Source organism: Gasterosteus aculeatus, chromosome 20 (genome assembly GCF_964276395.1).
Source record: "Gasterosteus aculeatus chromosome 20, fGasAcu3.hap1.1, whole genome shotgun sequence".
Lineage (NCBI taxonomy): Eukaryota > Metazoa > Chordata > Actinopteri > Perciformes > Gasterosteidae > Gasterosteus > Gasterosteus aculeatus.
The window spans coordinates 6930043-6944323 of record NC_135707.1 but is presented as its reverse complement, the minus strand read 5'-3'; positions in this window follow the sequence as shown (position 1 = coordinate 6944323).

Here is a 14281-nt window from a genome sequence, read left to right as displayed (position 1 = left end):
GAGAGAGAGAGAGAGAGAGAACAGGGCTTTCTCTGTGTTTTGGTTGGAGGGGAATCCAATGGGGGAAAGAGACGAGAGGAGTGAGGGGTTAAGGGAAGGAGGAGAGGAGCTGATGCTTTAACAGTCACGCAAACTGAGCCAGCAGAGGGAGAGGAGAGGGGAGGGGAAGGGGGGGGGGGCGTAAGTCAGAGTTGGAGTTAGTTGGGGCACAGAACATTAGGAGTGCAATGAGATATAGAGAGTGAGGGGGAGCGAGAGATTTATAGGGGTACAGAAGAGGACAGAGGACAGCAAGAGTGATGCGTTGAGAGAATTTTTTTTTTTTTTTTTAAAGACTAGAGAGATGGAGGCAGAGAGAGAGAGAGAGCTCAGAATAGATGCGCTCTCACCAACATGAAATATTGAACGAAGGAGGCCGAACACAAGGAGGGGCGAGCAAAATGGAGGGACTGATAAAGACAAATACAATCAGGGTTTTGTGTGTGTGTGTGTTGTTTAGGGAACAGATGAAGATGAGAGAGAAGAGTGGAAGAGTAGGTGACAGGAATATGAAGAATTGTTGCTCCTGGTAGGAGGCCAACACACACACACACACACACACACACACACTCACACTCACGTTGCTTTGAGTTTAGATTACTCCCATGTGTGGAGGAGATGGAGCGGAATTTGGTGGTGTTGAAAATATCAAACTGCAGAGTATGTTTCATCACCACTTGCACCACCCCAACACACACTCACTCGTACGCATACACACACACACACACATCCTCCCCCTTTGATCTCACTTCTCACTGATGTTCTCTTCTTCCATGTCAAATATTTAGGCTGCATTTGGCAGGTTTGACGAAAATTACCATGGAGAAATGATTTTATTTATTTAACTTCCACATCAGAAGTCAGCATCAGTAGCCGCGAGAGGATGATCCCAAATTTCAACAAGAGGAGGACGGCACTGATCCCCCCTCCCCCCAAAATCTGCTGACTCTCCCATTTTAGACATTCTTTTCAATGCAGGAAAAACCCCATTGAAGGATTTCTGAAAAAGGCACATGAACGATCTGTTTAAAAAAAATAAAAAAAGTTTAGATGGTTTAAGAAGAAGAAGACTTCACAGACACTCGTATTCATTGACGAGGATGAGTCAACACTTTCTCTGCCGCCATTATTTGCTATTTAAGCGTTGAGATGGTGTTTCATGGCTCTTTTTGGATAAATAAATGCATTTGTTGATTCATATCGGTTATGCAGCTCCACAGGGCATTATAATCTCCAGCTAGCCCGAGGGGTGAATCATTTTAACATGGAAAGACTGAATTATCTGGCTAGGGTCGCATACAACGAATGACGCACAATTACAAATCTCTCCTCCAACCCGCATCTCTCTCTCACCATCACACCTGCGTACAAAAACCTGCATTCACTCTCTGCATTATTTATCCTTTAAAGATGTTGACATAAATCAGATAGAAAAATAACACTGTTAAATGAATAATACATTTTTGTTTTAAGTAAGATTCCCATTTAAATAAATGTTGTGTTCAAAATCAAATCATCACCAAATGAGGTAACACAAATAGTGATTGATCCCACCAATTAGAATTGTTTTATTTTGGAAAAAAAGGCTTTAATCAACTAAACCCTCGTTATACACATCCGGCCCCTGCAATAGCTATCACAGCCCACATTATGAAGTGACACGGAACACAAGATTAAGTTTGATTACAAAGTCCAAACACACTTATTTAGCTTTCGTCAAACTATTGTGACCCCAAAATCCTAGTGGATGTCAGCATTGTCACCCTGCAGGAGACCGGTGTTCATAACAGAATGACGTCAACGAGATCATTTAGATTTTACTACATTGATCCAAAATCAATGTCAATGCTCAGTATTTTACAGCATGATATGATCTTTATTGCTTTATTGTATTACACATTACATCAGTCTCTATTCTCATTTATTCACGTTCTCATACACACATTGCACATCAGGTAAGATCGTAACAAGCTTCGGCCACTTAAAAGGAGACAGTTTGAATGTGTGTGTGCACGTGCCGCAAGCTTGTATTTAAGAGCGTTCGGGCTTTCGGGCTACTTAGACAATTTATATCACAAGTCTCAGCACTGTGTTTGCCCCTGTGAGTGTACTTCTGCAGACGGCACAAAAACACTGAAGGCAGCAGATCCGATTTGAGACACACACACACACACACACACACACACACACACATACACACTCAGAACGCCCCCCTCCCCACAGGTAGAGAGGCAGACACACATGCACACACACGGAGAAAGGAACAGGTGCAGGTTGAATAAGCCGGCTGCCACCCGTTCTTTGTAACATCTACATTTCATCAGCCGCAGCGGCGGCGGCATCCCGGGTGCCGGCGAGCCCAGTGGGCTTTGAGATTAGGGGAGAGGGAAAGGGTTTAACTTACACTGTCATCGAAGGTCAGATTTGCATTTTCCTTTTATTGTTAAAGGTTAGGTATTACAGTGGCTAAGCTGATCTGAGATCAATGTCTGGAGGCACCCTTCCGCCCGCGAGGACGGCTCCTTGGATCATATCTGGGAAAATAGGTGAAAGAATAATGAAGGGATTTCTTTTGGACATGATTTTACAGACCGTCGGTGTCCTCTTCTCCCTCATCTCTGTTGCTCGCTCTGCTCCATCTCTTTTTATCTTGTCTGCAGCTTCCTCTTTGTCTTTCTGTCTCAATCTCCTCATTTCTGTCTTCAATTCTTTGTCTGTACCTTTTGCTCCTGCCTCCTCTCTTTGTGGCCTCTCTGCTGCGAGGAAGTGCTGTCGGGTGAAACCCTGGTGGATTAACCTCCGACTCTCGCCACCGATTGGTTTGTAATTTCCATCCATGCAGCTTGTGTGTGGGTGTTTCTTTCTCTCCTCTGTTTGGGCCGTGGCGTTGGCTATCTGGGCCAGGCAGCCGGCACGTTTACAGGGTGAAATGCATTCTGGGTTGTGATGGTGGGTTATGGGTGTAAGTGGGCCTGTGGTGTCCATACCAAAGAGGATGCTGCCATCAGCAACCCAGAGCTTACTGTTGTGTCCAGAGAAACAGCTCACACACACACACACACACACATGTGTAACACATAACAATAAGACGAACACAAACGTATGGCTCTTCTGTGCAACAAAGCAGGGGCCATTCGACTGAATGCTCGTGCGTTTGTGCCCATATTTTAAATGACGGCGGGTGGTGCTCCGATACAGCAACGAGATGCAGACCCGTCGTCAACAGGCCCGCCGTCTCCAATAGGCCCCCTCCATCCCCGCTCCCCTGACGGCCATTCACACACACACACACACACACACTTGTGTAACCGTACCTTAGACTCCACTGGTCCTTATCTAAAGCAGAACCAGATTTAGTGGAATCCTTTGCGCGGCTCCTTCCCCCCCCCCCCGGTTTCCCTTGTTTTGTTCGCCCCGCGTCGTCCTCAATTTGTTGAGTCGCCGTCAGATTTATCGGTTTGCCGTTTGGGTCGGAAGGGGAATGCCGCTTGGCTGTAATGTATGACTAACATGGAGTAGCCGAGCGTTCCTGTTGCTGCTGCTTCTAGATCCTATTGGAGGAAATTAATGAGCAGAATGAGTAAATGGGCCGTCACAATGACACGGCCTCTGGAGACCCACGGAGGTGGTCGGGCTGGGACGCCAGACAAGCACTAACATAGTCAGCTGCGAGGGAGTCAGAGCGGCGGGGGGGACGGGGGGAAGGTTGTTGCAGGTGAAGCAGTGAGGAAACAGAGGGAGAAAGACATCAGATGGTAGAATGCAACCAGTGAGCGGACGGAGGGGAGGTGGGGTGAAACGAGGAGTGAGGAAGTAAAAGCAGGGCTGGTCCAGGTGGGGTTCAGACAGTCAGTGTGTTATTTTAGGAGGGCAGGGGGAGGGAGGGCGAGAGAAAGGGATGGATGGAAGGAGGGGAAGATGAATGTAGTTAATTAAGATGAGCCGGCAGAGGAGACAGTGTGGAATTACACAAACACTAATTAGAGTCTTCGTTAGGGGGCACAAAAGGAGAGCAGCGCATCCATCATTGCAAGCCTCCATCCTTCTTTTCTCCCTCCTTCCTTTGCCTCTAATCGCCGCCGCTCTCCTTTTTGCATGGCAGCCATATTTCCTCTCACCACACTCGCCGCATGCCCCTCTGACACTTCCCACCCCCCACTTTCCTCCCCCCTAGTCTTTTCCCTCTCCTCCCTCCGTATCGCCCATCGATCCCGTCAGCGGTCAACTAAATAGGTACGATTTAACATCTGGGATTGTGAGTGAAGCACCCTGCGCTCTAGCTTTCCTTCACTTTGAATACAATCCTTCATGATCACATCCCTCCTTTTGTTTTTTTTTATTCCTGCTCAGGGACGGGTTTCATCCCCTCTGTCTCTCTCTCTTCATTGTCTATACGTGCTTGTAAACACACACACACACACACACACACATTAATTGTGCCGTGTCAGCAGTATTTTTATTGTTTCGCCAAAGCCAGTCAATGCCTCCTGTTGTCTTGCAGTTCCTGCTCCTCTCTTAAAGTACACAGTACTGTGAACCACTTACCTCTTCTTTCAGTCTCCTCATTTTCTTTCAGAAATATGCTGAGCATTCCTCTCGTCCTCTTTATCGTTTCACAGTTCTCCTCTGATCAGTGTGCTCATCTGCATCCCTCTTCCCTCGTGAGATGAGATGAAGGATTGTCCTTCAACCAGTGCCATCATCAGTACAATTTCTTTTATTTTCTCACTACTAAATACCTGCAAAAGTCAAAAAATCAATTGAACATGCTAAACATCAGCATGTTAGCGCTGGCAGTATGAATACGGCCGTGAGTATTTAGCTCTGAGCGGAGGTAAGTACAGCCTCACATATCTTGGGGACGGCTGCTTATGCATTTGGATTAGTGTTAAGTAGTGACACGAGAGCAACACTTGCATGAGGATTTTGACTCGGAAGGCGACTTTTAGCAAGATCCTGTTGTTAAACTGAGACCACGGTGTTGATCCTAAAGCTTTGTTTCATCATTAACAAGCTCGCATTCCACTGCAGTTTGAAATGACAGTTTTTATTGCTCATGCGACCCCATTAGGTCGTGACGGTTGAAATTCCTTAAGTTATCCAACAGGGATTCTATTGCCACAGCGGATCACCCAGTAAAACCAGCACCATGAGCATCTCCCGCCTCCCACCAGTAACCGCCGTGGCACATGCCTCCTGCCCGGCACGTCAGCGGCATGTTAATTCGCTGTGGAACCAGCGGAGTGTCTCACACCGCTGCACCGCCTGTAATAGCTGCAGGTGAGAAAGGGGGAGAGACGGATTCCTGCGTATCTGATTGAGCAGCAAACAAGATGAATAATTGATACGAAGGCTCTTCATCCCAATGAGGACATGAACTACACACAGATGTACAAACACCAACCGTCTTACAGCCCATACAGTCACCAGCCTCTCAGGCTAAACTAATCCTGCAGGAAATGTAATACGTGATTCAATTAGTAGCAGCGGCGGATACCTCCTGTGTATGACTTTGTAGCGGTGTGTGTGTGTGTGTGTGTGTGTGTGTGTGTGTGTGTGCGCGCACTCAAAAGTACAGAGCAGAATTAAGTCCAAAAGCGCTTTTTAATGCACGCTCCTCACCCCCGTCTCTTTCAGATCCTCAGGCATGAAGAGGCGAAAGGCCACCTATAGTTAATTAATATTCTGATGGCAAAAATACTGAATCAGAATGAGGGATGTTTGCAGTCAAAACACAACCTCAAAGAATGACACAACCTCAAACAATAGCCCGAGCGTAGTTGCTGGCTAATGCTCTCGGTTTGCTTTTCCATTATTCATCATGTTGTTTTTATGCTCACAGCAGTTTGATGATGCCATCGTCTTTCAAGTGTTCTTCTTAGCGTCAGCGCTCGCCTCAGACCCTCAAGTCTAAAAATACAAACAGAAAAGTGCCCTCACAATCATACTGAAGGGTACAAGCGGTTCAATGTTTTTCATAAATTGAATTGCCAAAGGATTACGGCGAGGCATCCAATTAAAAGATGAGCATTAATACTATTCCATTAAGTCAGTTTAGAGTGGTTGATACAAGTCACTTAATAAATAGTGACTGAGGTCTTTTAAGACTATATCATACATTTAAATAATCATAATAAAATAATCTTAATAATCCTACATTAGACTCCGATTGTAAAGATGAAAACATTTAGTAAGCGCTTAAAAGAGACAAACTGTTGCATCACTTCTGAGTCTTCAACTGGTTTCTTTTTTTTGCATAAAAGGACCTTGAATCATTTCTCAGCGGGGACATTCCTAAATTCTAATTTTAAAACATTATGAAGTCAAACATTTTCAGAATACAAAATACTTTCCTTTGAGGAAGCTCATTAAAAATTAGATGATTACTTAGTTAGCAAATGATAGTTTTCTTTTAAAAATGCATGTAATGAAATACAGCCCATCTCGTGGTCCAATGGGGGAATAGATGAAGGAGAGAGAACAAGAATGTAACTTTTTATTGCTCCATTTCTCTTTTACGCTCTCTGATTCTCCCCATTACAATAAAAGTCTCCTGAAACAAACATGAGCACGATGAAATGTAGTGTATGGGGACAGGAGCAATGCGTGTGCGCTTCTCCGTGTGTCCGAGTTATGATTGATGTCTCTCTTCTCAAATTAGCCATTTAAAGATGAATTAGAGTGAGCATGAAGGATGAAGGAGGAGAAATAATAAGAGGGCCTGAACCATTTAACCCTGTGACCTCTCAATGTCACGCTCAAGCTGCGTCTCATCGTATCTTAATGACCATGAGCGTGTTTCATAAGGTTTATAATTTGTGGTTAACATAAGTTGTCAATAAAATGTTTTCAATTTGTGAAAAAAAAACGCTTAAAACTTTTGTACTCAATTAAGGGATATGAAGCACAGGAGAGCCAAAAATGCCCTCATTGCAAAAGAACAACTCATCCATTATTAAAAGTGGTTGCCAGTTTCTGTTTACTGCAGACAGACCTCATCTTAATTGAAAAAATATTACGTTTTTATTTAGTTTAAAATAGAAAACATCCTTTATTCCATTTTAAGTGCATCTGCCGGAAAAAAAATCCTGTGTTCAAAGTTTCAGAGCAGCTAAATGTGCTTTTATGTAAATGATCTAAGATCATAGATAAATCAATTCGGCAGACAATACCAAAATAATACAAGAATGTGTGATAGCATGAGTCATTTTTTTTAACTGAATGTAATTTTGGTTAAAACCTCCTTCATGAAGTGTTATGAGGAATTTTGCTTAATTTGTCACTTTTTTAGCAACTGGATGTTGAATTTTGTACTAATTCTAAGCCGGTCTGACGAGGGACAAAATCAAGTTTACTCAAAACAAGTTATTATGCCCAAAAATGCCAGATTTGTGCTGATGGAAGTATAAGAGGAGCTTGTCATGCCTGCACAACGTTAAAATAAATTTTGTTAATTAAGTTTTGGTCTCCGGGTTGCCAGGTCTGTCTGTGTCCACCGTCTTCGATGGGGTTAATTCAGGCGCTCTTCCTTCTCTTTGGCTGCACTGTTCCTGCTCCAGATGGTGAGAGTTGTTATGCTGAGCTTTCACATCCGGCTCCTCACAAATCATCCGTTCGGCATCCTCGTGCTTCAAGGCCCGACCGTCATCCATCCGCCCGTCCACCAACTCCCCCGTCTTCATCACGCCTTTACTCAAAGTCATATTCGTAACAAACTGTGCCAAACATTCGTAGTTTTTCATGACAACCAGTTGCTCACTTACTGACCGGTTTTCAGCGGTGGTGAATTGACCCCGATTGGCCGGCCGGTCCGTCTGTAATCAAAGCGGATGAGAGGAACTGACCAGCCGGATGAGACTCTCATTAGTATCCTCTCATCCCCTCCATCAATTTATAATACTGCGTCTCCTCTCCCGCTTTCCCCAAGCCTTCTGCTCATCAAACCCCCCCTTCTAGACTTATCCATCCCCTATCTTTCATTTCCATGTTCTCGCTCTCTCTCTCCCCTGGATATTTAGTTTGATTTATTGCCTTTTGTTGGAAAGGTTGGCGTTTTAATAACTCAGCTCCTCCTCACCCCGAAACGAAGGGAGAGAGAATGTGCGAGAAGAAGAACTTTAGTAAGCACAAAAATCAACGCGCGGACAGACAGAGAGCTTTTTCTGCTGCTTTTCTTTTATCTCTCCGGCACTCTCCTGCTCTTTCATGTCTTCCGGTTCCTCTCACCGTTCACTCCGGCTAAGGATATAAAAGCTGAACGTGCAGCCGAAATGGATGTCAATTTGAGCTCCTCTCTGATCTACGGAGGGAGAAAAAAAAAAACATAATACACGCACACACACACACACACACACACACACACACACACACACACACACACACTCCAAAACAGCTGTAATGGACTGGGGATGTGGAAACTGACAAGCACATAAAAGATGAACTATCTGGTTCGAGGTGTAGCGCGTGGGACCAAAAGAAAGCAAATTAAAGCAGAAGATCAATGATCCAAGAGGGACAGCACTGCGGCCATGAGGTACACGGTGATAATAAGAAAAAGCAGAGCGTAAAAATCAAACCCGATGAGACAAAAGCTGCAGAAGTATGTCCATCTGCTAAATAGGCCAGAGAGGATGAGGACGGAGAGTCAGAGGCAAACTGGGAGATCAGAAGCACCGAACGGAGCCTTTATTTGGACGGCAATTATTCACACTGGTTATTAGAGAACCGTATCACTTTGCCTCATTTACTGAAAGACAGCCAGTGAGAGGAGGCGAGGGGGGGATGAGCAGGCAATCATTAGAAGGTATCACTTTCACCAGTCTTCTGAGGAGAGCAGACCGACGCAGTCTGAGAGGCCCCGCCCCTCCGGCAACAAGACAATAACTAACAATTAATAATTCAAATCACAAAGCAGCAGCAACTGTATCGACGCGTGGGAGTTACAGAGAAACTTAACACTCTTGTTCTCTTTGTTTTCGCCTTCTGCATCGGAGGTAGATATCAGGGTAATTAAGTAATCTGAGCATATTGTTTATTCTTTTATTGCATTTTTCCTCCTAGAGCAATTAAGGTGGAGTGAATGCAGAGTTAAATACAGAGAATGAAGTGGATTATTGGAAAAACATGTTCCCTTTTTATTAAATGTTTGCAGGTATTCATTGTAAAGTTGCACATTGTGATGTAAATACAGCAGAAGTGAGGCGACACACACACACACACACACACACACACACACACACAGTGCCGCAGTAATAACTCACAGCAAAAAAATCGTTGATGGGGGAGGGGGGGGGGGGGTTTGACGAGAAAAAAAAAATCTGCATTTTCATCTTCAGCCCATAATTCTAAGTGGTCCGGCTTGTTTGAATGTTTCCTCGGGGAACAATTAACTTGCTTTTAGTTCCTACCACACAAGCACGTCTGCCAAATCCCCATCAGTTCGCTGCCCACTGAAAACACACACCGACAGCCAAGAGATCACAGACGCAAAGACACAAACTGGAAAGCAGTCGAATGTGTGCACTAAATGAACAAAAGCTGCGAGCACTGAGACAGCAAGAAATGAATGAATATACCGCACAGAGGTCAACAAAAATAAATAAAAGGGATTTTCTTTATACGACACTATCTGCCAACTAGCTGCTACAAGACCGGACGCACTTAAATATAGATGTGTAAAATGATGAAAAAGGTGTCATCAAGAGGGGCATTTTTACAAACACAGTACGACAATCGAATGCCTTTATGTCGGCCTTTCCTGTCGCAGCTGCTAGAAAAGTATGGATACGAATGTACTCTTATCTTATTCAGGTGAGGGATTCTTCCTCAAAGGCACTTTGATGGGGTTTAAACGACCATGTGTTCTAACGGGACGGTCACTTTAACCACTTGACCTCCCTGCTGCCTCCCATTTGTTGTACTTAAACAAAAAAATAAAATCAAAAAAGGATTGCTTATTTTTAGACACCGAGGCGTACTTGGGGAGTTGGCAGCCACATGCAAGCGGAGCGTCTTGGTAGTAAATAGATGAGGACGTAACCTTCACTGGTTTTCTGGCAGGATACCAAACTGCGCGCGCAGCCTCGTTCATCTCAAAGTTAATTTTACTACAGAGAGTTCACTCGTGTGCATGTGGGATGGAGAGGAGGAGCGAAGGGACAGAAAGGCAGAGGAGAGGACCCGTTGTGGAGGTGTTCGGGGGGGGGGGGGGGGGGGGGGGGCTGCCTTGCAGAGGCAGTGGACAGAGAGGAGAGAGAGACCCCAGAGGGTCCTGCACGGGTGAATGAGAGGAGCAGAAGGACGGATTTGTTCTTCTGCAAAGTTTTCCATTTTTTTAATCAAATTCTGAAGTGGTTAAAAGGTCTAAACAAAAGATACGGTAGACATATCAAGTGAATGATAATATCATAAAGTCACTTTGCATTATATATCGTTTTTACTTTTTACACTTTTTGCACGGTAGGAACAAAAAATATGAATTATATTAATGATGGCTGAGCCCTTTTCCTACTAAGCGATGCAGGAAATACTTGAAAACAAGAACAGCCTTCTGTTTCCAAAGTACACCTTCAAAATGTGTCAGTGTTACAATGCATTTTCCCCACATAAATACAATGTATACTAAACAATTTGTCCTCCTTGACATGCATGCCTGGACGTACACAAGCTTACAGCTTTATGCATCTGACTGGTTGCATTGTGCCATTATATCTGCATAGTATGTACTCTAACAACCAAATTAAAAGTTGAGTTGACAAGAAACCAAAGTCACCGTCAGTTCAATACACCATCTTGTTTTTCCTCTTTCTCTGGCGTGTGCTGGCTGATATTAACACACCGACTTCATCAACTTTCTTTCACTGTTCCACTACATTTCAGCATTGACTATTATCTCGTACTCGTCTTTTGTGGCCACGATGGCTTTCTCTCCAGTAGAAATGACATAAGCGGCGTTACTTCGCTTCTTTGACAGCTGAATGGAAACACAATTGTCTCACATTAAGTACGCAACCGTCTGACTGAAGAACAAGAAACTGTGCGGGCGTGTGAAGCCGCTTCGCTTGTGTGCTAGTCTCAGTCGGTAACAAAAGAGTGTTGAAGTTTGATAATGGGGGAACATGGAGGAGATGTGTGAACAAACAGGAAAAAAAAGAGAGAAAAGCCAACAGAGAAAGACAGTAAAGCAGATTGGACATTGTGCCCGTGATGAGGAGGAGAAAGACGAGACTCGATCGGACCGCTCACGTCTCAGAGTGCTGTATATCAGTGAGGAGCACTTACACAGTCAATATCATCGGATAGCACTTGGGCAGAAGAGACCCGGCCTTCCTTTTCTGCTCACACGCCGACCACAAAAGCCTTGACTGAAACCCCCCCCCCCGACACACTACATCCTCATCTTTTCCTTACGAACGGCAACCGTCACCAAAGAAGCTGAAGTGGCTCATCAAGACAACAAAAAGGAGGGAGATGATGTGAGTGAAAAGATGCTGATGCTCATCGATACACGGCAACGAGAGGACGTCGAAAAACAAGAGCGGAAAGAAGAGCGCAGGAGAGGCGAAGGGGGCTAAGGGGGAGTGAGAAAGTGTGGCGAGAAGCCTTCAATAAACACGTCTCTATAGTAACCAACGTGTAATTTGCTTGGTGAGAAAGAGGAAAAGATGGAGATTGAGGGGGAGTGATAGAGAGAGGGGAATAGAAAAGCATTTACCATCACCGCTTGAGTCCGGCGCTGTAATTACGGAACTGAGACGCAGCGAGAGAAGGGTAGGAAAAGAGCGAAGGTGCACACAAGAAAAGAACCGCACACAGTGTACTTTCACAAAAAGGAAAAGGTGAGAATGAGAAATACACACAGCTAAAGTGATGACCCCATAAAATTGGCACTGTTGCAAATAAGTGTAGTAGGCGTACAGCGGAAAAGCAGGGAAGGAAAAAAAAAAAAAAACCATCATCAGAAAGCACAAAATGATGAAGATAAAAGGAAAGGCGAAAGTAGTGAAAAGACTTCTTTTGTAAGCGATTGTGTATGGGGAGTGAGTTCAAAAGATTGTATAATCCTGATTATCAAGCCAAATAAAGTAAGTTAACAACTGTCTGATTAACTGGAGTGTTAATGCTGCAGGGACCAGAGACAGACATGTAGGGATAAAAAGAGAAGAAGAGGACATGGAGCAGAATAAAAAAAAGAAAAAAAAAGAAAAGAGTGGCAGGCGTGATATCTTGGTGGGAAGCATATAGTTCTCTTGTGACGAGCAGCAGTCAAGATGTGCCGGAGACGTGCATGTGGCCGATCACAACAGCAGGAGACCGGAAATAGCAGGATTACAGGAGGAGACGGAGAATGGGGCCAGTACCGGCCTGCACGCATGTGTGTGTGTAAGTGTGTGTGTGTGTAAGTGTAAGTGTGTGTAGGGTAGTTGATTACAGCTCCGGCGAGTGGCTTGGTGTCAGCCTGTATATGTGCAGATAACAGGATTAAGAGGGTACTGACACTACTGTACGAGAGAGGGAGAGAGAGAGAGAGAGAGGAGGGGCGGTGACGGCGAGGAGTGCATCAGGGGAGGAACAGCTGGAGATGGAAAAAGGATTTTTTTTTTTTTTTTAAAGGAATATTCCACTTGATTTCTGAAAACGCCTTTGTCATGTGACACAGAACAATAAGCAATTACATCATGCCGAATCAGTTATGCACAGGGTGACAAACCCTTTGCTAAGTGAGCCACCCAATGCACATGATTGCACTCAAGCTACTTAAAGGGAAAATATATTAGTCATATGCTAAGGCTTTTTTTTTCTCCTTCTGTTCAGTGCTCTCCATCAACAAAACACTAATTGAGAAACTAAAATGTGAAGTCAGTTGTGGGGCTGTTTATTTATGTTGATAAGCATCTGTCAGCCTTTCAGAACGCATGCTTTAATAGTTGCATATTAAATCATTGATGAGCTTATGCAATGAAGACATTCTTATTAGGTTCCTGGGGATCTTTTATGAGCAAGTTATAAGAGGATGAGGAAGGAAAATAGTTGCTTAGAAACTGTGCCAGGAGATGCGTGTGCACGTGTGTGTGGCTCCCATTTGACCAGTAAGGACACAATCAATGAAAGGCAAGGTTAGGATGACGGATAGAGATTGAAGAAAAAAGATTTAGGAAAGAATGCTGATAGTGATGAATAGCAGACCAGCATGAGTTGAAACAAATATTGAGGAGAGGAGGAAGCGAAAGAGAAGGCGCGAGGATGAAGAAAAGCTGCAAAGTAGGTAGTAAAGGTTTATTTTTCTGCTTGTTCTGTTAAAGCGGCCATTAGCACGTTCCAACTAAATCCATCAGGTTTGCAATCAACGCGGCTCTTAATTTAGTGCATTGAAACTGCAGATTACAATTGGTGCACCCATGAGGTAAATGAGACCACTTTTCTCTCCAATCCAATCTGAGTCAAGGGGGGGAAACTGGTCAATTTATAGACTGAGACAGAAGAATTAGCTGCAGGGCCACTGAATACTTAAACTCTTATGCTCAAAAGACAATTCCAAATTGAAAGTTAGAAACATTTTCAGTGAACAAGTGGGAGGATTAAATGAATTTCCACATAGCACAATTGACTTCTGGCAAAATTATAGGCTTTGTCTGGCCAAGTAGATAAATCAAAAGACGAGGGAGAGAGAGAGAGACCTGTGTACCTGTACTCCTGAGGTTTGCACCACGATTGCTAAAAGACCTCTAACACTAGGGACAAATTAGCCACACAGGAGCACTGAGGCATCATGGGAAATTAATGATCAGGACCTCCAGGAAGTGAGCTAATGAGGAGTCCTAGTGGCACACACACACACACACACACACACATGTACACAACGAGACCCACACAGGATGAAATACAGAGGAAGCAAGAAGGAAAATAGCCCAACGTCCAGTTGCAGCAGCAGGTAACAAAGCTGCCACTGAGTTATGGCGCTGGAACAATAGTAATCTCGCACGCAGACACACACACACACACACACCATCGAAGCGTAGTGATTACTGTCACTACAACCTAACCTGGGGCGCCTGTGCATTAATACTTAACACACACACACACACAGCCAAGTGCAACGGGCCTAAATGTGCATCTTGCTCCATGGCTCTTGTGTGTTGGGTCCCTGAATGCACCATTTCATTGTGTAAAGTTATTGATAACACGTGGTAGCCAAAGTTTACACCTGGATTTCAGGCTTAAAAGAGGAGTGTGCGCTTGTGGA